The following is a 21,880-nucleotide window of genomic DNA, read 5'->3' on the forward strand; positions in this document are numbered from 1 at the left end:
AGCGTGTTGACCACGCTCCCGAAACCCAACCCGCCGGAAACCCGCAGGCCTGGTAAAATCGAGCCCGGAGTGTTTCCCCCACTGTGGGAAACAGTCCCAGTTTTCTATAAAATCCCACCCCACCTCACATAATCCCTTAATCAGGTCAGTTAATGACCTGAACAAGCCAAATAAATACCTTCAAGTGGCATCCCGCTGGCTTTAATTGCCTGCGGGATTCCCACCAGCGGGTGCTGCGCGCGCACGCCGGCGCGTCAGCGGGGAACCCGGAAGTGCGTGGGTTCGAGGCGGGCTCCGGTCCCGCTCCGGGATTTCCCGATTTTCGGGGCCCCCCCGCCAGGAACGCACCCGATAGCGGGTGCTAAAATGCTGCCCAACAGTTCTTTCAAAAAGAATGCTCTTCCTCTTTCTAGTTACAAGCTCCAGTTGACAGGACAGGGAAAGCTTCCCTGCAGTGGTGATCCTTTATCAGTGAAGAACACAATGGGTTCTTTTAATTGTGGCCATTGGTTGGCAGATAGTGGCATTTCAGAAAATGATATACTGTTTTAATGGCAAGTCACATAATCTTTAAAAAGCCATGATGTGGAGATGCCGGTGATGGACTGGGGTGGACAAATGTAAGGAGTCGCACAACACCAGGTTATAGTCCAACAGCTTTATTTGAAATCACAAGCTTTCGGAGCTTTGCTTCTTCGTCAGGTGAAGTGACGAAGGAGCAAAGCTCACCTGACGAAGGAGCAAAGCTCCGAAAGCTTATGATTTCAAATAATTGTAAACAATTTTACAACACCAAGTTATAGTCCAACAATTTTTATTTGAAATCTACAAGCTTTCGGAGGCTTCCTCCTTCGTCAGGTAAATGTTCAGGAGCTCCTCAAAGCCTACGCATTTATACATATAGAACAATACATGGTGTTTACAGACTGCCCCTGCAACTGCCCGTTGCCAAGGCAATCACCGTGTTCAGACAGAGAGGTGTCACCTACAGAACCCCCGAATACAAATTCAACAAAAAAACAAACAGGAAAAAAAAACAGAGAGAGGCAGAAACATCCGGAAGGCAGAGAAAGCCAGCAAATGACCCATTATATTAAAAACAGATAGCTTTTGTTCGCTGGTGGGGTAACGTGTAGCGTGACATGAACCCAAGATCCCGGTTGAGGCCGTCCTCATGGGTGCGGAACTTGGCTATCAATTTCTGCTCGACGATTTTGCGTTGTCGTGTGTCTCGAAGGCCGCCTTGGAGAACGCTTACCCGAAGATCGGTGACTGAATGTCCCTGACTGCTGAAGTGTTCCCCGACTGGGAGGGAACCCTCCTGTCTGGCGATTGTTGCGCGGTGTCCGTTCATCCGTTGTCGCAGTGTCTGCATGGTCTCGCCAATGTACCATGCTCCGGGGCATCCTTTCCTGCAACGTATGAGGTAGACAACGTTGGCCGAGTCACAGGAGTATGAACCATGCACCTGGTGGGTGGTGTCCTCTTGTGTGATGGTGGTATCTGTGTCGATGATCTGGCATGTCTTGCAGCGGTTACCGTGGCAGGGTTGTGTAGTGTCGTGGACGCTGTTCTCCTGAAAGCTGGGTAATTTGCTGCGAACGATAGTCTGTTTGAGGTTGGGTGGCTGTTTAAAGGCGAGTAGTGGAGATGTGGGGAAGGCCATAGCGAGGTGTTCATCGTCATTGATGACATGTTGAAGGCTGCGGAGAACATGGCGTAGTTTCTCCGCTCCGGGGAAGTACTGGACGACGAAGGGTACTCTGTTGTTTGCGTCCCGTGTTAGTCTTCTGAGGAGGTCTATGCGATTTTTCGTTGTGGCCCGTCGGAACTGTCGATCGATGAGTCGAGCGTCATATCCCGTTCTTACCAGGGCATCTTTCAGAGTCTGTAGGTGTCCATCCCGTTCCTCCTCGTCTGAGCAGACCCTGTGTATTCGCAGGGCCTGTCCATAGGGGATGGCCTCTTTGACGTGGTTAGGGTGGAAGCTGGAAAAGTGGAGCATTGTGAGATTGTCCGTGGGCTTGCGGTAGAGTGAGGTGCTGAGGTGCCTGTCTTTGATGGAGATTCGTGTGTCCAAGAAAGAAACTGATTCTGAGGAGTCGGGGAACACTTCAGCAGTCAGGGACATTCAGTCACCGATCTTCGGGTAAGCGTTCTCCAAGGCGGCCTTCGAGACACACGACAACGCAAAATCGTCGAGCAGAAATTGATAGCCAAGTTCCGCACCCATGAGGATGGCCTCAACCGGGATCTTGGGTTCATGTCACGCTACACGTTACCCCACCAGCGAACAAAAGCTATCTGTTTTTAATATAATGGGTCATTTGCTGGCTTTCTCTGCCTTCCGGATGTTTCTGCCTCTCTCTGTTTTTTTCTTCCTGTTTGTTTTTTTGTTGAATGTGTATTCGGGGGTTCTGTAGGTGACACCTCTCTGTCTGAACACGGTGATTGCCTTGGCAACGGGCAGTTGCAGGGGCAGTCTGTAAACACCATGTATTGTTCTATATGTATAAATGCGTAGGCTTTGAGGAGCTCCTGAACATTTACCTGACGAAGGAGGAAGCCTCCGAAAGCTTGTAGATTTCAAATAAAAATTGTTGGACTATAACTTGGTGTTGTAAAATTGTTTACAATTGTCAACCCCAGTCCATCACCGGCATCTCCACATCGATTTCAAATAAAGCTGTTGGACTATAACCTGGTGTTGTGCGACTCCTTACAATAATCTTTAAAAAGACCTTTGGATGAAATTTAGTGAATAGGGGGCTTGCTGCACATATTTTTCCTGGGAACAGACTATTTGCAACCTCTTGACCCCACTGTGATTGCCTGTATCCACATTCTTTCCTGCTTACTCTTTTGATACTGAATTTCTAACATGTGGCTGCATTGGTGAAATATTATATTCATCCATTTGTAGTCATAACATCTGTATGTATATTTTATATGTAAAGTGCAAAGCCTTATTAGCTGCTGTGCTATATAAGAATATTTCCCTACTTCACTCCAGATCTTTCCTCTTGAATGGGTGCACAGTGTTCATGTTCAATGACACTTCAGATTTCAGTGCATTTGTTGATGTAATCTGATGTTTGAGATCAGACTAGGTCTATATTCGGTGATGTGGAGATGCCGGTGATGGACTGGGGTTGACAATTGTAAACAATTTTACAACACCAAGTTATAGTCCAACAAATTTGTTTTAAATTCCACAAGCTTTCGGAGGCTTCCTCCTTCGTCAGGTGAACGGTGTTCACCTGACGAAGGAGGAAGCCTCCGAAAGCTTGTGGAATTTAAAATAAATTTGTTGGACTATAACTTGGTGTTGTAAAATTGTTTATATTCGGTGAAGCAATGTTACAACTGAAAGTAGGAAACAAATTCTTTATTATTTTACTTTTGTGCTTATGGAGGTGAGGGATCTTAGTGCTTGGGAGTGGACTCTTTACTTTCAGTGAGCCGTACCATTTGTTTGAGGCAAAGTAAAGCTTCCTTTACTCCACCCCAACAATGTCCCTCAAAAGCATACTCCTTCTACACCAGTATGGCATTTTCGGACATTTTCCACACTAGCCAATCTATGGCCTCCCTGTATAAGATTGACAATCTCTTTTTATACAAATGCAGCATTTCACAACTTTAACTTTTGTTCTGCCTGACATTTGAGTATGTTCTAATCATCTTACTGTAGATGCTGACTCGATCTTAAACTAAATTAAATGGATATGACTTTATTAAAGGATTTTTTTTCAGTGATGACAGTTAATGCATACTTGCATGTACAAAATCAACCTTTTCCCATTCTATTGTCATTATGTTGTGACTGAGCAATTGTAATGACATAAATCACTTTTGGATGAAATATTTACCAAATGCTTTCATTCATCCAACCAATTCCAATAAATCCCTTGTCTACAGCAACAAACTGCTCTGCAGCTATTTGATTCACTGCTCAATATCATCTAAATATTATGAGACCACCAATAGCGCCATTACTATATGACCTCTTTTCTCTAGAATACAATTCACCCTTCCCCTAAGTATCCTGGTAATTATAAATGTATAAATGGGGCTATTTTTGTTCCAAATATAATTTCTACAGTAAATCATGGAGCTGTTCATTTGCTTTGTGACTCAATATAAATGCAAATAATTAAAATACATCTTTAAACACACTATTAACTTTCCATTAAAAGGACAGTCCCTATTTTCATACATCAACTAATAATTTTCTTGAACATATATTGTGACTGTCTGTATTTATTTCACGTTCTAGAGCTTGACCTTTCTTCTATACAAGCTTTATAACTCAGTGCTGATTAAATTATATTTAGTGGTGCCGCAGTCCTGTGATTGTAATACTTAATTACTTAATTACCCCGCACCGTTACCTCTGGAGTCCCCCAAGGATTTAACCTTGGCTCCCTTCTATTTCTCATCTACATGATGCCCCTTGGCGACATCATCCGAAAACACGTCAGGTTCCACATGTATGTTGACAAAACCCAGCTCAAACTCACTACGGCATCTCTCAACCCCTCCACTGACTCTGATTTGTCACGCTGCTTGTCCGTCATTGCATGAGCAAAAATGTCCTCCAATTAAACATTGGGAAGACCATAATCATTGTCTTCAGCCCCCGCCACAATCTCCGTTCCCTAGCCACCGATTCCATCCTCCTCCCTGTCTCAGGCTGAACCAAACTGTACACAATCTCAGCATCCTGTTTGACTCTTAGCTGAGCTTCTGACCTCATATCCTCACCATCAACAAGACTGCCTACTTCCAAGTTTGTAATATTGCCCATCCCCATCCCTGCCCGAGCCCATCTGCTGCTGAAACCCTCATTACATAGAATTACATAGAATTTGAAAATAATCAATAAGGCGAATGGAATGCTGGCCTTTATGTCTAGAGGACTAGAGTACAAGGATGCAGAAGTTGTACTGCAGCTATACAAAACCCTGGTTAGACCACACCTGGAGTACTGTGAGCAGTTCTGGGCACCGCACCTTCGGAAGGACATATTGGCCTTGGAGGGAGTGCAGCGTAGATTTACTAGAATGATACCCGGACTTCAAGGGTTAAGTTACGAGGAGAGATTACACAAATTGGGGTTGTATTCTCTAGAGTTTCGAAGGTTAAGGGGTGATCTGATCGAAGTTTATAAGATATTAAGGGGAACGGATAGGGTGGATAGAGAGAAACTATTTCCGCCGATTGGGGATTCTAGGAGTAGGGGGCACAGTCTCAAAAATTAGAGCCAGACCTTTCAGGAGTGAGATTAGAAAACATTTCTACACACAAAGGGTGGTAGAAGTTTGGAATTCACTTCCACCAACAGCAATTGATGCTAGCTCAATTGTTAATTTTAAATCTGAGATAGATAGCTTTTTGCCGACCAAAGGTATTAAGGGATATGGGCCAAAGGCAGGTATATGGAGATAGATCACAGATCAGCCATGATCTTATCAAATGGCGGAGCGGGCTCAAGGGGCTGAATGGCCTACTACTATTCCTATGTTCCTACGTTCCTAATTTACAGCATAGAAAAAGACCATTTGGCCAAACTGGTCTATGCCGGTGCTTATGCTCCACATGAGCCTCCTCGCACCCTACTTCAACTAAGCCCATCTGCATATCCTTCTATTTCTTCCTCCCTCATGTACTTATCCAGCTTTCCCTATCGATGATATTCGCCTCAGCCACTCCATGTGGTAGTAAGTTCCACATTCTAACCATTCTCTGAGTAAAGAAGGTTCACCTGAATTCTTTATTGGATTTATTAGTAACTATCTTATATTTATGACCCCTAGTTTTGGACTCTCCCACAAGTGGAAACATCTTTTCTAAGTATTCCCTACATAATTTTAAAGACCTCTATTAGGTCACCCCTCAGCATTCTCTTTTCGAGAGAAAAGTGCCCCAGCTTGTTCAGTCTTTCCTTATAGTTATAGCCTCTAAGTTCTGGTATCATCCTTGTAAAAGTAGTAAAATGTCCCAAGGTGCTTCACAGGAGCATCGTGGGACAAAATTTGACACCGAGCCACGTAAGGAGATATTAGGACAGGTGACCAAAAGCTTGGTCAAAGAGGTAGGTTTAAAAGAGCATCTTAAGGGAGGAGGGAGAGGTAGAGATGTGGAGAGGTTTAGGGAGTGAATTCCAGAACTTAGGGCCTAGGCAGCTGAACTCACGGCCGCCAGTGGTGGAGCAAAGAGAATCAGGGAAGCACAAGGGGCTCGATTTTACCGTCGGGTTTCCTGTGGGTTTCCAGCGGGCGGGCCCCGAAAATCCCGATATCCAGTCACGTGACGGGATCCCGCCACGATCCCGCCCACTTCCGGGTTCCCCGATGACGTGCGGGGGTGCGTGCGTGGCCCCCGCTGGTGGGAATCCCGCAGGCAATTAAAACCAGCGGGATGCCACTTGAGGTTATTTATTTCGCTTGTTCAGGTCATTAGCTGACCTGATTAAGGGACTGTGTGTGATTTTGGGGAAACATGGGACTGTTTCACACACTGGGGGAAACAGTCCAAGTTGAACTGGACGTGTTGCAGCCGTCAGCCTGTGGCAGCTGCAAAGGTCCATTTGACAGGTGGGGGGGGAGACCCTCACCCATTGCAGGAGGCCGCTCTGTCACTTGGGACAAAGTGTGGCCTCCACCACCCCCCTCCGGACGGTCAAAGTCACCGACCTGCACACTCACCCCGGGGTCCGGAGACATGTGCCTACCTTGCGGACCCCCTCAGATGTACATATTGCGGATGGGGGCCGCCGTAGCTGCAGTCATGACCCCCTCGGAGGGCGAACAGCATCACCAGCCTCGCCATCCACGCCGTCCACCTCTGACACGTCGAGCTCCACAACAGAGTGCTGTGACACATCCACCTGTACAGCAGGAGGGAGGGCTACCGCAGAGAGAGACGCGTCGCAGAGGGCACTACCCTCGCCACAGGGTCCATAGACCGAGGCGCAGCTCCCCGGACCTCTCCGAGCAGCAGTGCACACGGAGGCGCAGATTCACTCGACATGTAGTCTTGGAGATCTGCAGGCTCTTTCATGCCGAGCTGCTCCTGGCTGGCCCCAGCACCATCTGCTTACCTGTCGCTGCCAAAGTCACCACTGCCCTCCACAACTTCTCCTCCGCATCCTTCCAGGGTGCAGCCGGGTACACCGCTGATGTCTCTCAGTCGTCTGCGCGGACAAGCCCTGCAAATACACCTGCACCTACTCTGCAGTAACACAATGGGTGGCATCAGTGGTGGGTCCTCATAGTGATACCCAGGAGCGGGCATTATTGGACACAACAGACAGGATTCGCGGAGACATGGCAGTGGTGGTGCCAATATAATGTGTGATGTTTGTTGCTCTGAAATTCAATATAGGTAACACCCATGGCAAACCCTCAGACACCCTTGTGCACCCCCTTCATGCTCACGACACGTTTGCCGTACGCTGCCTACTGCACATATGTGATGCATGCCCTGTGGCTGCAGCACAGATGGTGGCAGGTTGAGTGAGGCTGGCCGTGAGAGAGATGCACGAGAGGGTGAGTATGGGATAGAGCCATGAGATTGTATGAGGATTGGGTTGCGTGTTAGTGGCGGGTGAGTACTGGCGAGGTGAGTAGGTGCAGGTAAGATGAGGATGGGGTTTGAGTGGGTATGAGGGGTGATGTGACAGAGTAGTGTTGGCGGTGCCAAAGGAGATGTGGGGTGGGGGCAGTGTTGTGGCAGACGGAGTGTAGGGGAAAGTCTATGTGCTCTCACTGTGGCTGACCTACTGAGGTCATTGGAGCGCCTCCTGCACTGTATGCAGGTGGGCGATATGTTGGTGGTGCAGGTGACCCCCTCTGCCACCTCGAGCCAGGCCTTCTTGGTGGCAGAGGCAGGCCGCTTCCTCCCGCCCGCCGGGTGGAAGATCTCTGTCCTCCCCCTCCTCCTCACCCCATCTGATGATACCTGGGGTGAGGCATCATTAAACTGGGAGCAGCCTTCCCCCTGGGCTGCTCCATGCTCTAATTTGTTCCATTGGTTGCAGCATCTGTCAGTGGAGGACTGCCCCTTTAACTAGAGAGCCTCCAGCTGACAGATCATACTGCGCATGCGCAGCCCGCCCGACGTGCAGACCAGCAGCGCGGACCCCGGAGGAGCAGGTAAGTGATTCCAATTAGTGCATTGCCTGCTACGATCGCGAGGGCAACCCACTAATTTCACCGGGCGCGGAGGCCACGCACCCGAAACCCAACCCGCCGGAAACCCGCAGGCCTGCTAAAATCAGGCCCAAGAAGTCAGAATTGGAGGAACGCAGAGTTCTCAGGGGGTTGAGGAGCTGGTAGAGGTTACAGAGATATGATGGGGCGAGGCCATGGCGGGATTTGTACACAAGGATGAGAATTTTAATATCAAACCTCGACTTTGTTAAGGTGCTTGAATTTCTTACCATCAATGACCAAGAGGAAGCATGGTGCCCTTTACATCATTAGCCTTCTCTTGCAACTGTCTTTCACCCACATGAAATCATTATAGTTAAGGCCTCACGTGGAATCCAATTTCTTGGTACATGCACCTGTTATCACACACATTATGGGCTGCATGCTGACAGCTGAGTTTTACTGGATCTCATGGTAATCAAAGGTAATGCTCAGATTTTATGCTCTTTTTAAAGAATGACACTTTTTAAAGAAAGAAAGACTTGCATTCTGACAGCGCTTTTCATGACCTCAGGACATCCCAAAGAGCTTTACAGCCAATGAAGTAGCTTTGAAGTGTAGTTACTTTTGTAATGTAGGAAACGCGGCAGACAATTTGCACACAGCAAACTCCCACAAACAGCAATGTGATAATAACCAGATAATCTGTTTTTTTAGTGATGTTAAAAATTGTGCCATGGGATTTTTTATGTCCACCTGAGAGGGCAGACGGGGCCAGATAACATCACTGAAACCCGGATTTGCATATTCAACAAAGAACCCCACTGGCTCTGAGCTGGCGGCTTAACCACCTGTCCAGAATCCAGAATCCCAATCGACGGGATACGGGCAGGTTTCCAGCATGACATAATCCAGGGCATTTTAACTGCCCATCTGCCTGACTTCCGCCAGTTGACTGGGGTTGAATTCTCCCCCAGTGTTAAGACCATGAGGCAGATTTTAGGTTTCGGTGGACATCGAGCGGGCAGAGGGCTGAGCAATTTTCATGGTCGGGTCTCATTACCAATCTGCCGACAAGCTGCTCACGTATTTCAAGCAGCTTACCAATCGGAGGGGCCAAAAACCCAGCAACTCTGGTAGAGCCCAGCCAGTCCAGGTAGGTTATGGAATAGGGAGAAGGCAAAGTCAGGGGAGGGTCACGGAGGATTGGGCATCGCAGGGGTTGATTTTGTGGGGCCAGAAAGTGTATTAATGCTCTCTTGCCCCACAAATTACCCAGTTACATGGGTAAGATGGGTATAGAGGGATATGGGCCAAGTGCAGGCAATTGGGACTAGCTTAGTGGTATAAATTGGGCGACATGGACATGTTGGGCCGAAGGGCCTGTTTCCATGTTGTAAACTTCTATGATTCTATGATTCTAAATGCAGTTTTAAACCTTAAACTTACTTTTGCCTAAACAGCCTGCCGCAGTCCCTTTAAGGGACGCTAGTTAGGCCATTGAACGTTAACTGCCAGTGGGCGGAGCTCGCACAGCGCACACTCTGCCCACTGGTACCTCATAATTGCATCAGGCTTTAGTGACATCATTGGACCGCAACTTTGAATGGGCAAATGAGGTTCCTGCCTGTTTCCACGGGTACCTGGGCCACCCATAGCAAGACCCCACCAAAATAGAATCCTTGGTTTTACAAACTGGGGAATAGAGTACAAGAGCAAAGTGGCAACACTAAATTTATATAAGTTTTCGAGTACATTAATCACAGTTAGATATTGCATCTAGTTTTGGGCATCTCACTTTAGGAACGATGTCAAGGCCATGGAGAGGGTGCAAAAGTGATTCATTAAGATGATACCAGAGATGAGAGGCTTTAGTTATGAAGAGGAACTAGGGAAACTGGGGCTCTTTGCTCTTTCAGAACGACGAAGATTAGGAGGAATTCTAATATAGGTGCTCGAAATTAGGAGAGGTTTTGATAAGGTCACTCAGGAAAAATTATTTCTAGTAGTCAATGTGTCCTGGCATAAATTGAAGATCATCACAAAAAGAACAGAGCAAGAAGTTAAGAGAATTTTTTTTTTATGTAGAGGGCTGTTAGGATGTGCCCCATCAAAACGGTTGTTGAAGCAGAATCTACAATAGCTTTCAAAAGGGAAGTGGATAAATATTTGAAAAGGAGAAGTTTTAAAGGGTGTGAGGAAAGGGCAGGGGATTGGAACAAAGCAGATATCTCTTTAAGAGAGCTGGTACAGGCATGATGTGACAAATGGCCTCCTTCTGCACTATGAATCCAGCGGTAGCTTGGAAAAAGCGAAGGTATGAAAGCTAAGAATGCTGGTAACCTTGACTGTTCCTCGCAGTGCTGTCCCTATGGTTCAAGGTTGTCAGCAGATCAGACTGAAGCAGATGGCATAACTTCATCACTGGCTCCCACTGAACCTGGTCATTTGAAGGCAGTTCTCCTCGGACATTCTCGGGTAGCCGTGTTTTGGTCTGTAAATTTGGTGCCACAGGTAATGGCTGGTATGAGGAGTTCACTTCGAGTATGGGCAAATCTCCCCCACATCCTTTCTTTCATCCACCTCCAAAGAAACTTAAGGATAGAGGAAGACTTAATTCCAAATCCATATTTTAAAACAATTTTGATTGCTGCAACTGAAAACACAGCAGTTCACCTTTCAAGAAGTACTTGCTGACAGGTCAGAATGTGACTGGCCTTTAATGCCCATTAGATATGAATAGGATTTCACGTGAAGATTCATTATAACCCATCTGCATAAAATTGACCATTTAAATGAAGGTCTTGCACATTCACGGTTACCACTGACGGTCGACTAGGTAACAGGAAATAACGCGATGCGATCAATCAGCATGGAGTTGACAAGTTACATCGAGTCTACAGCACAGAAAGAGGCCATTCGGCCCAACTGGTCTATGCCCCACACGAGCCTTCTCCCTCCCTACTTCATCTAACCCTATCATCATATCCTTCTGTTCCATTCTCCCTCATGTGCTTATCTAGCTTCCTTTTAAATACATCTATCCTATTTGCCACAACTACTCCTTGTGGTAGCGCGTACCACATTCTTACCACTCTTTGGGTAAAGCAGTTTCTCCTGAATTCCTTATTGGATTTATTAGTGACTATCTTATATTTATGACCTTTAGTTTTGGGCTCCTCCAGTTTAGGACTCCTCCAAGTGGAAACATTTTCTCTACATCTACCCTATCAAACCCTTTCATTATCTTAAAGACCTCGATCAGGTCACCCCTCAGCCTTCTCTTTTCTGGAGAAAAGAGCCCCAGTCTGCTCAGCCTTTCCTGATCAGTATATCCTCTCAGTTTCACTAAGGTGCCTTTTCCCAACCCCTGCACGTCTGTTTCGCACTGGCAGCAGCATTCTGTTGAGCAAAAGCCCTCCCTTCAGATAAATATAAGCAGTTTCTTACTTTCCGTTACAAAAGCTGAAATGAGATCTTAAACTAGTTTTTTAATGTGCAAGTTATTCATCACGACAGCAGCAAATCAGATGGTCAGGGGCAGCACAGCGGTGACTACTTTCAGACCTCACCAATATAGCAAATAAAGGTCGAAATGTCATATATTTCTAAATTATTGCTTAACCAAGTTTTATCTTGAGCTTGATATAGGGGTCTGAAAGTATTCACTGTTATGCTGCCCCTGACCATCTGTGTGTTTCACTGTGTATCGTATTGATGGACTTCTTCAATACCAGAGAGAGAATTGGGAATTGGTTCAGTAATAATATACCAATATATAATATTAATAGTGGTTTTTCTTCAAGATCTCCAGGAATTCCGTTTGAGTACTATTACTTTGCACAACTAGAAATAAGAAGTATATAAGTTAGATATTGCTGTTGGTGTTGATCTTATCACATTCCTGTTTGTGGGACCTTGCTGTGCGCAAATTGGCTGCCGTGTTTACTACACTGAAGTAACTACACTTCAAAAAGTATTTAATTGGCTGTAAAGCGCTTTGAGACATCCTGAGGTCGTGAAAGGCACTATACAAATGCAAATCTTTTTCTTTCTTTCTTTCCAACCCGACTAGGACATATATTGCTGTTCCTTCGTGGTCGGTGGGTCAAAATCATCGAACTCACTATCTAATAGCACTGTCAGAGTACATTTACCACATGGACTGCAACGGTTCAAGAAGAAGACTCACCACCACCTTCTCAAGTGATACTCGAGCAGGTCAAAGGCTGGCTATTCTACAGCTCACCTCCTGATTCCCCAAAGCCTCTCCACCACCTACAAGGCACAAGTCAGGAATGTGATGGAATAGCCTTCACTTGCCTGGATGGGGGCAGCTGCAACAACGCTCAAGAAGCTCAACACCATCCAGGACAAAGCAGTCCACTTGATCGGTGGCCCATCCACCACCTTAAACATCTACAGGATGCATTGCAGCAACTCGCCAAGGTTTCTTCGACAGCACCTCCCAAACCTCCACCACTAAAAAGGGCAAGGGGAGCGGTTGCATGGTAGCACCATCATCTCCAAGTTCCTCTCCAAGTCACACACCATCCTGACTTGGACATACATCACTGTTGTTTCATGGTCGCTGGGTCAAAATCCTGGAACTCCCTACATAACAGCACTGTGGGAGTACCTTCACCTCATGGACTGCAGCAGTTCAAGCAGAAGGCTCACCACCACCTTTTCAAGGGCAACTAGGCATAGGCAATAAATGTTGGCTTTGCCAGCGACACCCAAATCCCCAGATTGAATTTTTAAAAAGTGCTGGGTGATCAAATTGAGAAAACCTTGAGGCAGAATGAACAGACCTCATTGCTGCCCAAAGTCTGCAGCCAAGTACATCAGGGTGTATTTCGATGGATTGCCCACAGGCAGTGGCATGCTAGATTAGTCATGGAAAATGCTGGTGTCTCGAACGGCAACATCACATCTAGCCAATCCAGCACCCCTCTGCAAATTGCAATACATATGCCAGAAAGTGGACTGAACCAGACAGTCACAACAGTGTTGAACAATTGCAAGGCCGTCACAAGAAACAGCTCGAGGAGACCACCAGAATTGCAACCAGCTATCACTGAAACCCTGCAGCTAACTGGCACACTTACTCTTTCCACAGGGAATCTGTTAGAAAAAGTAGTAGGTTAGCGGTTAAATGTTGCACACAATCCACCAGCACTAACAGAACCTATCATGATAAAAACAATTAACATCACTCACACAGGACACAAAATGAGGAAAATAAACGAGTTGCACTCAATTTGTACTTTGTCCTGAGAATGCCTTTCTGATTGCACAAAATAATGTAACAGGACAGCAAAGGATGGCTATTGATGGCAACTGAGCAAGTCCAGAGGGCAGTGTTGCTGAAAATGGAGTGGGCCACTTTATTTTGTACACTGATCCTTAAAGAGGCAACTCAGGCACTTACAGGATACTGTAGTGCACTGGTTAAGGTACCAGATGTGCAATCCAGAGATTGCAGCCTAGAAAGTCCGGCGCTGGCTGCCTCAGGGCAAAGCAATCTTGCAGTGGGAGTCTCAGGCAGGCTTTAGGCCCCTTATTTGTATATGCAAAGGGCCTAACGCCTGTTTCAGGCGTGGGCACTGTGTGCGATTTTTTTGGCCTTTCTCAATATAGCAGGCGGTGCTCTTCCATCTCGTAATGAGCATGCGCTTCCTGCCCACCATATTGGAGACTTAGGAGGCCGTTTAGCAGCAGAAAAACGCATGCTGTGCAACCGAATTTCTAGGCCTGTGAGTTCAAATCTAACTGGGGCCAGTTGTGAAATTTAATGAATTTGGTAAATTATGGGCTGGCACAGAAAAATGGCCATGCAAACTGCTTCACCCCCTACCTGGCCTTGCCTGCACGTGACTCCAGTCCCACATTATGTGGTTGACTCTTAATACCCTCTGAAGTGACCAAGCCAGCCACTCTGTTGTAAAATGGTTGTTCAAGGAAAAGGTCCACCATCTTCTCAGAGGCAGCTATAGATGCTTTGCCTAGAACATCCAGAAAACAAAGAGCAAGCTAAATGTATTTTGTACAAGCTCCTGACAAATCAGATTTCCTGGCTGCACTGGTATTACATCCTCTTAGTTACTGTCTACTTCCTGCTCTGGCATGGATTCACCTCTTGCTCCTCTCCTAGCTCGGCATCATTGAAGGACAAAACTATGGAGCATATAGTATGTAGGGCAAACCTGTGGGAGCCATGGGCAGAATTTGAGCAACAATACTACAATGGGACCCATGCAACCACTAGGATCATTACTGAGCAAACTACAGGCATCTTGAAGATGTTTGGACAGATCAATCTACATGGATTTCAGCAATGCTTTTGACAAGGTCAGAAAAGTAAAAGCCTATGGGGGGTCCAAGGGAAAGTGGCAAGATGGATGCAAAATTGGCTCGTGGCAGGAAGCAAAGATAATGGTCGATGGGTGTTTTTGTGACTGGAAGGCTGTTTCCAATGGGGTTCCACAGGGTTCAGTACTAGATCCCTTGCTTTTTGTGGTATATATTAATGATTTAGACTTAAATGTAAGGGGCACAATTAAGTTTTCAGATGATACAAAAATTGGCCGTGTGGTTGATAGTGAGGAGGAAAGCTGTAGACTGCAGGAAGATAGCAATGGACTGGTCAGGTGGACAGAAAAGTGGCAAATGGAATTCAATCCAGAGAAGTGTGAGGTAATGCATTTGGGGAGGACAAACAAGGCAAGGGAGTACACAATAAATGGGAGGATACTGAGAGGTGTAGAGGAACAGAGGGACCTTGGAGTGCATGTCCACAGATCTCTGAAGGTAGCAGGACAGGTGGATAAGGTGGTTAAAAAGGCATACGCATACTTCCCTTTATTGGCCGAGGCATAGAATATAAGAACAGGGAGGTTATATTAGAACTATATAAAACACTAGATAGACTACAGCTTGAGTACTGCATGCAGTTCTGATCAACACATTACAGGGAGGAGTAATTGCACTAGAGAGGTTACAGAAGAGATTTACGAGGATGTTGCCAGGACTAGAGAATTTTAGCAATGAGGAAAGATTGGATAGGCTGGGGTTGTTTTCATTGGGATAGAGGCGGGGTGATTTAATTGAGGTGTATAAAATTATGAGGGGCCTAGATAGAGTGGATAGGGAGGACCTATTTCCCTTAGCAGAGGGGTCAGTGACCAGGGGGCATAGATTTAAGGTAATTGACAGAAGGATTAGAGAGGAACTGAGAGAAATGTTTTCACCCAGAAGGTGGTGGGGGTCTGGAACTCACTGCCTGAAAGGGTGGTAGAGGCAGAAACCCTCAACTCATTTAAAAAGTACTTAGATGTGCACTTGAAGTGCCGTAACCTACAGGGCTATGGACCAAGTGCTGGAAAGTGGGATTAAGATGGATAACTCTTTTTCAGCCGGCACGGACACGATGGGCTGAATGGCCTCCTTCTGTGCCGTAACTTTCGATGATTCTACGAATGTCTCCTTATTTGGCTTAGTGTCAATCTTAGGGGCATTTAACAACGTTCAAAGTATAACTGCAAGTAGTTGATGTTGTATTACTTGCGAGTCAGTGAAAGGGAGAAGAGGTTCTGCTCTAGATATTCTCAGCATCATTGATGTTTTTCTATGTATGAGCAAATCCCTCCTCCCCTACAATCAGGAATTTACCTTTACTCTCCAATGTTTTGTCATACAATTGCATGATCCAATGGGTGATAATAATTTCAACCCCTTGTTTTATGAACTGAGCATTGTAATCTCACATGTACCTCCATGAGCACTCTTCCAATCCTCTGAAAGAACGACTGGCTAATACTTTAGTGACATGAGGCTAAATGTAAAGCAACAACTGGTTTGTTTTTTTCATTGTCAAATGAATGAGCACAGTAAGAATTATACTAGGACTCTCCTTTTAGTATCACTCCTCATCTGCCCTCTGAGGTGGATGTAAAAGATCCCATGGCACTATTTCGAAGAAGAGCAGGGGAGTTCTCCTCGGTGTCCTGCCAATATTTATCCCTCAACCAACATCACTAAAATAGATTATCTGGTTCTTATCACATTGCTGTTTGTGGGACCTTGCTGTGTGCAAACTGGATACTGCATTTCCTACGTTACAACAGCCACTACACTTCAAAAGTACTTCATTGGCTGTAAAGTACTTTGAGATGTCCTGAGGTCATGAAAGGCGCTATATAAATTCAAGTCTTTCTTTTTCTTGTAACAAAGCAAATAATGTTGCACTGTCCCTATTAGCAGGCTAAGTTAACTTTTTTAACCAAGGCTTCCTCTGGACTTGGTTGGCTATATCCAAGGAACCTCATTCTCAACAAATATTCCAGATGTGGCTATGTGGAACTTGTGCTTCTGTCTATCATTTTCCCAGCAGGATAGGAAACCTGCAGCTTGATCTCTGACTCTCTCCCCGGCACCTCATTTCTCTGCCACACCATGCCATGCCACTCATTACCTCCCACTTGAAAGGAAAGAAGGAAAATATAGAGAAAGAGGCCGGAGAGAACAGAGAGAGAGAAAGAGTGACAGAGAGAGGAAGAAGAGGAGAGACAGAGAGAAACAGAAACACAAAGACAACTGAGACGGGTAAAAGAAAGACCAACTTACCATATTTGATGCCATACAGGATCTACTAGTAATTTTTTATTCTTGCCACAGAACATTAAATGACAGGAACTTACCTACTTGAAATGACAGGAACTTACCCACTTACCCACATTGCCCAGTAGTATTGCTAAGGTATATATTCAGCAAAGTTTGCAACCCTACACCTCCGTTTAAATGCATAAGGTCACTTATACATCATGCAGCTCCCATAGTACCATATTCCATCATTACTTTATAACTCCCTAGATGGCTCTTCTTTTGCCAATGCTTTTCTTAAAATGCATATCAAAATATGTGTGAACCTGCGAAAGCCTAGTCAATAATTACCATGGGCAGTATGATTGCTCATCTACATTCTGAAGAGCACATTTCCAATACTTTATTCTATACATTGGTCCAATTTTCCTGGTAATAATCTTTCTTCCTTATTAAATGTTTTTTTTTAGTGACATAATCAGTATCAAAACATTTCTTTAAAAAAAACCATTACCAATCTGAAAAATAATGGTTTGTTTTTACAAGTGTTATGGATGTTGGTAATCAGCTCTGAGTACTGCAGAATGGTAACTCCCCCAAGAGAGCAGAGACCAATTAAGTATTTTCGTTGAGGTTGTGTAGAGATTGATTAGTTATTTACATTGTTGGTGTAGTACCATCACCGTGGGAACAACAGCAACTTGCATTTATATAGCACCTTTATTGTAAAAAACATCCCAAGGTGTATGTACACCTATCCCACGGATAGGTGTACATACAGGCAAGGCATGATTTAAACAGCCATTACGATTCGCTTTGGCTGCTGTTGCACTGTATTTTGTATATAAGTAATTGATGATGATCAAATACAAAATTACATTTATCACTATTTCTATTTTTTACAAGAATCAACATGATAAAATAAAACGGTTGCATCCAAATTCATAATTAGGGACTTAATTTAGTTAACAGATGAAAGTATAGAGATGCTATCATGCTTATTTTCAATCCAGAGATACATTTTCAACAAATGGTAGCAATGGGTTCACACCATTAAGTCTTCACAAGATGAATTTCTAATTGCAACCATACTTTCACCATGAAGCATCAAGGAAAGGCTTCTTCACAGTGAGGATAGTCAGAGGGAAAGTAATCCTGTACCAATTGTACATAATTCAGAAGTAGTAGACTGTCAATCACAAAAGCTTTATTAGGTTTATGAAGCTCAACGTATACGAGTTCCATCTGTTTTCTTTTAGGTCAACAATATGTGGAGAACCAACTCGGCTGTGTTGGTTTTCAAATCATTCCATTATTTTTCTTTAAGAATCTTCAGTTCTTTTAGACCTGGACCCTTGGCTAAGAAGGCACAAGCCTGAGCCTTGCTGAACTGACTTTATATCCTGATGTAATTTAACATTATACACAAATCCCTTGGCACAACCAAACTGAACTTTACTGGTAGTGTCACACTGATTTTTATCTGAAAGCAATAGAAGTGAGTTTCCACTGAAAATTACAACATTCTACAATCTTGTCTCAAGTCGTAATTTGCCTTATCCATTCCTCATGAGAGCCAAATCCATCCAGCCTGATGGTTTTATTGCACCATGAGCTTTCAATGTATCTGACATATCTGCCGCGACAGCAAAGAGCTACTGAACTTAAGAGCCACTGATAACAGCAAAATTTCTCATTAGTTTCCCATCTCACTAGGATCTTCCTTCTTGTGGATAGAAACTAGGATTATGCATGGAACACCAAAGGAATGCATGCCTCAAACACAGTTCTATTCCACAGCTTCCATAGGGCAGCTCCAAGATAAGCCATTGGTTCTTGGCACTGTTCTCTAAAGCCATTGGTATCGTACTGTGGCACATCACGGTTTCAGAAAGGCATGCAGACAGGTTGATGTGCCTCAGGCACAGTAAAAGTGTAACTTTTAAACTAATGTAAAAAAATACTCAGGCAGTACAGGTAGGATAAGACTTGTAGTTACCAGGAAATTTATGCAGCAGCTTTCATTAGGCAACTCTGAAATAATGAGATTGCACTGATGTTTTCCTTCTTTTGATGCACATTTTTAAAGACTTTACATTTGAATTCAAATACTTTATTCTCTGTACATGAAAATAAATGACAGATATCAGCAAAGTGTTATTATTTTCTACATAATAGATTTTTCTTGGATCATACAGCACAGGAGGCCATTCGGTCCATCGTGCCTGTGTTGGGCATTCTTAGCTGATTACAGTGAACTGTTGCCAGATGGTTAGTAACAGAAACACTTTCACTTTGAAATAGAAAGGTTTTTAATCATTTTTCCAATCCTGTCGCTTTTCTATGTAATTTTCATTCTTCAGGTGCACAACGTCAATGAACATAAGAACATAAGAACTTAAGAAATAGGAGCAGGAGTAGGCCATCTGGCCCCTTGAGCCTTCTCTGCCATTCAACAAGATCATGGCTGATCTTCTACCTCAACGCCATTTTCCTGCACCACCCTCATATCCCTTGATGCCTTTAATATCTAGAAATCTATCCATCTCTGTTTTGAATGTACTCAATGACTGAGCCTCCATAGCCCTCTGGCATAGATAATTCCAAAGATTCACCACCCTCTGAGTGAAGAAATTTCTCCTAATCTCAGACCTAAATGGCCGACCCCTTATTCTGAGAATGTGACCCCTGGTTCTAGACTCCCAGCTAGGGGAAACATCCTCCCTGCATCTACCCTGTCGAGCTCTGTAAGAATTTTGTATGTTTCAATGAGATCACCTCTCATTCATCTAAACTACAGAGAATACAGGCCTAGCCTACTCAATCTCTCCTCATACAACAGTCCCGCCATCCCAGGAATCAGTCTGCTGAACCTTCATTGCACTCCCTCTATGGCAGGTATATCCTTTCTTAGGTAAGGAGACCAAAATTGAACACAATACTCCAGGTGCAATCTCACCACGGCCCTATATAATTGCAGTAAGACATCTTTACTCCTGTACTCAAATCCTCTTGTAATAAAGGCCAACATACCATTTGCCTTCCTAATTGCTTGCTGCACCTGCATGTTAGCTTTCAGTGACTCATGTACAAGGACACCCAGGTCCCTTTGAACATCAACATTTCCCAATCTCTCACCATTTAAAAAATACTCTGCATTTCTGTTTTTTCCACCAAAGTGGATAACTTCACATTTTTCCACATTATATTCCATCTGCCATGTTCTTGCACACTCACTTAGCCGGTCGATATCTCCTTGAAGCCTCTTTGCATCCTCCTCACAACTCACATTCCCATTTAGTTTTGTGTCATCAGCAAACTTGGAAATATTACATTTGGTCCCCTCATCCAAATTATTGATATAGATTGTGAATAGTGGGGCACCGATCCCTGCGGTACCCCACTAATCAAAGTCTGCCAACCTGAAAAAGACCCGTTTATTCCTACTCTCTGTTTTCTGTCTGTTAACCAATTCTCAATCCATGCCAGTATATTACCCCCAATTCCATGTGCTCTAACTTTGTTCACCAACTTCCTGTGTGGGACCTTATCAAAAGCCTTCTGAAAATCCAAATACACCACATCCACTGGTTCCCCCTTATCAATTCTACTAGTTGCATCCTCAAAGAACTCTAATAGGTTTGTCAAACATGATTTCCCTTTCATAAATCCATGTTAACTCGGCCAAATCCTATTATTATTTTCTAAGTGTCCTGTTATCACATCCTTTATAATAGATTCCAGCATTTTCCCTACTAGTGATGTCAGGCTAACAGGTCTGAAGTTCCCTGTTTTCTCTCTCCCACCTTTCCTAAATAGTGGGGTTACATTTGCTACCCTCCAATCCGCAGGAACTGTTCCAGAATCTATAGAATTTTGGAAGATGACAACCAATGCACCCACTATCTCTATGTCCACCTCTTTCAAAACCCTGGGATATAGATCACCATTTCCTTGGGATTTATCGACTTTCAATCCCATTAATTCCTCTAGTACTATTTTTTTTTACTAATACTAATTTCCTTCAGTTCCTCATTCTCGCCAGACCCGTGGTTCTCTAATATTTCTGGAAGGTTTTTTGTGTCTTCGATGAAGACAGACACAAGGTGGCCGATTTTTGGATGGCCGAGCGGGTGCGTTGGGGGCTCCAAAAATGGCGGAGACCAGGAGCAGGTTTGGAGCCCGGCTCCAACCTGCTGACTTCCAGGATCCCCAGTGAAGCGTTCCCGAATGCGGGACTCCCACTGGCAATTAAAGCCGGCGAGATGCTGCTTTAGATAGTTAGTTAGATACTTGAGGTACTTGACAGGCCTCATTGAGTGGAGATTTTGGCAGTGGTGCAATTTTGAAGGATCCTCAGTGTGTTTCCCGTGCTGTGGGAAACACTCCCTGTTGGAGCAGACGTGTTTCAGCCAGCAGCCAGTGGGAGATGCAAAGGATTATTTGACAGGTGGTGGGAATACCTCATTTATTGCAGCAGGGCACTCTTGACACTTCAGACAAAGTTTTGACCGCAAGACCTTTGTCTTTCCACTCAAAATGCTTAATTTATACCCTAAACTCTGCTGTGCAAACACATTTATCTACTTTGCGGATCCCCTCAAACTCACACCATCAGGATGGGGGGGTGCCATAGCTGCATCATTTCATCCGAGGACGAGCAACATCACCAGCCTTGCCAGGCACGCCGTCCACCTCCGCCACGTGGAGCTCCACAACACAGTGCTGCGCCACAGGCACCTGCACAAAATAGTTGTGCAACTACACATACACCCACTGTAGGGTGAACCAATGGGTGGCATCAAGTGTGGGTGTTCATGGTGAATCTCATGAAAGGGACTTATTACACAAGCCAGTCAAGAATGGCCAAGATGTGGTAGTAGTGGTGACAATAATAATATTTAATGTGCCATTAACAAAAATCAAATATAAATAAAAAACATGACAAACCGTCAAACACCCTTGTGCACCTCCTTTGCGCTCACAAAACCTTCGCCTTACACTTACGAGAACTCCTACGTGGTGCTTACCCTGTGGATGCAGCAGAGGTAGTGGCAGGTTGCTCTTGTTCATACCCTGACTGATTAGATGCTTTGGGCCTACACCCTCTGGGTTTCGGT

The sequence above is a fragment of the Heptranchias perlo genome, chromosome 4 (genome assembly GCF_035084215.1).
Source record: "Heptranchias perlo isolate sHepPer1 chromosome 4, sHepPer1.hap1, whole genome shotgun sequence".
NCBI lineage: Eukaryota > Metazoa > Chordata > Chondrichthyes > Hexanchiformes > Hexanchidae > Heptranchias > Heptranchias perlo.